This window comes from Nanorana parkeri, unplaced genomic scaffold (genome assembly GCF_000935625.1).
Source record: "Nanorana parkeri isolate BGI_ZX_2015 unplaced genomic scaffold, ASM93562v1 scaffold763, whole genome shotgun sequence".
NCBI classification, from domain to species: Eukaryota; Metazoa; Chordata; class Amphibia; order Anura; family Dicroglossidae; genus Nanorana; species Nanorana parkeri.
In genome coordinates this window covers 1-3,740 of record NW_017307031.1, presented here as the reverse complement: position 1 = coordinate 3,740, position 3,740 = coordinate 1, and positions in this window count along the sequence as shown.

Sequence of the window (3,740 nt, the reverse complement as noted above, 5' to 3'; positions counted from 1 at the left end):
TGTTAACTGGATGAGGATGTGATGGCTTATTGGTGCAGGGGGGTAAAGAGCCAGTAAGCCCCCAATAGCCCCCCTCCACCCCAATGGTATATACTATATATATACACACAAGGGCAGCCATATTTGCTCTTTGCCTATCCATACACAATGACAGTCCCTGAATGCCGGACTAATATCCAGGAGGGTGTCTGATTAAAAAGTCTCAGCAGTATCTAATCACATGAAAGGCCCACAATGCCCCTAGTAGTCAGAGACCACTGTGTCCAGGCCCGGTGGGAGTTTATCGGCATTTTTCCTAATTCACGACGTGAAAGAGGAGATTTTGTTTTTGTTTTTAGCCCAGGATCACAATGTGGTACTGCTGACACGATGACCTCTGTGATCTTCAGGGACAGGTCCACTTTAGCCCTGCCCTGTTCCCACACCTAAATGAAGTCGAACATCCCGACAGGTCTGAACGGGGCTGATCCTCCCCTCCCAAAAAAATCCTAAATGTTCTATTATTCTCACAGCGTGCGATCTGAAATATGATGGGGGGCTCCATCGCCGGTATTAGCTCAGCACGCGCAGTCTATAGAGAGCGTATCTAAGGTGGTATCCGGCGCCGGGAGTGAAGGGGTTAATCTCTGCCTGCTGTGTGCAGCCTGGCTCTTCTCACCCGATATTAGCTTAATAGATGCAGACGGGCGGCGGATTCCAAATTCAGCCCCTCCCCCTCCCCCCCGCTATTATTAAGTGTTCGGCTCGGTGTGAGAGGAATTTTATCAATGTATTCAGCACTCGGCGCGCTTTAAACCCTTCACTGCCGCGGCGGGCGAGGAGGCACCGCCGCAGCTACAGGACCTCTGCGGTCTTATCAATCACATATCTATATCTGTATATGATGATGGCACGCTCTCTCCAATGCCGCTTTCACATGTTTTCCCGGGCTGGTCTTACCTGCTTTGATGAAGAAAAGGCCTGCTGTTTACAGAGCTCAATAGCTCAACCGGAAATGTACACACGCAAGAGAATGACTGAGATAAGTGACTTCTCCCCCCTTAGTTCAACACCCATCCTCACTCATATAGAAACCACCCTGAGAGACCGCTCATCTTCACTCATACTGATACCAGCCTGGGAGACTTATCACCGCTCATCTTCACTCATACTGATACCAGCCTGGGAGACTTATCACCGCTCATCTTCACTCATACTGATACCAGCCTGGGAGACTTATCACCGCTCATCTTCATTCATACTGATACCAGCATGGGAGACTTTTCACCGCTCATCTTCATTTATACTGATACCAGCCAGGGAGACTTATCACCGCTCATCTTCACTCATACTGATACCAGCCTGGGAGACTTATCACCGCTCATCTTCATTCATACTGATACCAGCCTGGGAGACTTATCACCGCTCATCTTCACTCATACTGATACCAGCCTGGGAGACTAATCACCGCTCATCTTCATTCATACTGATACCAGCCTGGGAGACTTATCACCGCTCATCTTCACTCATACTGATACCAGCCTGGGAGACTTATCACCGCTCATCTTCATTTATACTGATACCAGCCAGGGAGACTTATCACCGCTCATCTTCATTCATACTGATACCAGCCTGGGAGACTTATCACCGCTCATCTTCATTCATACTGATACCAGCCTGGGAGACTTATCACCGCTCATCTTCACTCATACTGATACCAGCCTGGGAGACTTATCACCGCTCATCTTCATTCATACTGATACCAGCCTGGGAGACTTATCACCGCTCATCTTCATTCATACTGATACCAGCCTGGGAGACTTATCACCGCTCATCTTCATTCATACTGATACCAGCCTGGGAGACTTATCACCGCTCATCTTCATTCATACTGATACCAGCCTGGGAGACTTATCACCGCTCATCTTCATTCATACTGATACCAGCCTGGGAGACTTATCACCGCTCATCTTCATTCATACTGATACCAGCCTGGGAGACTTATCACCGCTCATCTTCATTCATACTGATACCAGCCTGGGAGACTTATCACCGCTCATCTTCATTCATACTGATACCAGCCTGGGAGACTTATCACCGCTCATCTTCACTCATACTGATACCAGCCTGGGAGACTTATCACCGCTCATCTTCATTCATACTGATACCAGCCTGGGAGACTTATCACCGCTCATCTTCACTCATACTGATACCAGCCTGGGAGACTTATCACCGCTCATCTTCATTTATACTGATACCAGCCTGGGAGACTTATCACCGCTCATCTTCATTCATACTGATACCAGCCTGGGAGACTTATCACCGCTCATCTTCACTCATACTGATACCAGGCTGGGAGACTTATCACCGCTCATCTTCATTCATACTGATACCAGCCTGGGAGACTTATCACCGCTCATCTTCACTCATACTGATACCAGCCTGGGAGACTTATCACCGCTCATCTTCATTCATACTGATACCAGCCTGGGAGACTTATCACCGCTCATCCTCTCATCTGTATTCAGCATAAAAGAAAACAAAGCGAGACGAGCTCTCCGGGGTGTAAAATTCCACTTTGTATCCTCCTACATCATCTTCTTGGCTGGATTGCTGCTGACCCCAGCAGAACGGGGCTGGAGGAGCGCAGGCAGGAGGAAGAGACTTGGCTCCGTCCATGGAAGGGAGATAAATGACTGAGCCGGACGCAGGAAACGAGAACTAAGAAGAGGAGCGGAATTAAATTAAAGTGGAGCTCCGAGCCAACACACAGAGACGCGAAAGCATCTTCCGGTCTGGCCAGCGCCGCCACGTGAACCTGGACTCAGCTCCCACACGCAAGCTGAAAACACTGTATGATAGTAGACAAGAAGAAGAGGCATTTGGCTGGGCCTGGAAGAAGGAGCTGGAGGCGGGGCAAAGCAAAGAGGACCAAACTCATATTCGATCCCAATCAGCTTAGAATGATTATAAAGTCATTTCTGATAGAGATCCACAAGGAACGCAGGGAACTTCCATGACAATGTGTTTGCTTAGCATGCAGAGTTGCTAATAACAAATCAAACCATTGCCTGCCTGCCTGCCTGCTTGTTGGCAGTCTGTGTGTAACTGAGTATGTCCCATCTGTTAGGCCGGAACACAGCCCTGATGCAATCAGTAGGAGGAGATATGCAAATATCAAAATGCCTTGATGGGCAGGCGTCAGTGTGGAGGAGTGGGCGTTCCTAGGCAGGTTGTATTTGGAATGGGTAACGCCCACATGTGACGCTGAGCCTCTGCGATTGAAAGAACTGAAATCCAATGAATGAAAGGGGCGGGGCTTACTCTGATTTCACTGCACGCTGTGAACTTGTCACAATGTGCATTCGAATCTGCAGCAAGTCAGATAGAGCTCCGCCTCATTTCCTGGCTGGAGGACATCCAGCATCATCTAGACCAGGGGTAGGCAACCTTGGCCTTCCAGCTGTGCTGAAACTACAAATTCCATCATGCTTCTGACTCTGGGAGTCATGCCTGTGGCTGTCAGAGTCTTGCAAAGCCTCATGGGATTTGTAGTTCCCCCGCAGCTGGAGGACGGGAGTTTGCCCACCCCTGCTCTAGGGCATGGTTAGGCAACCTCAGCAGTCCAGCTGTTGTGGAACTACAAGACCCATGAGGCATTGCAAGACTCTGAGAGACACAGGTATGACTCCTAGAGGCAGAAGCAAGATGGGATTTGTGGTTTCAGTCTTCTATCTGACCTCCGTCCTTCCCTTCAGTCT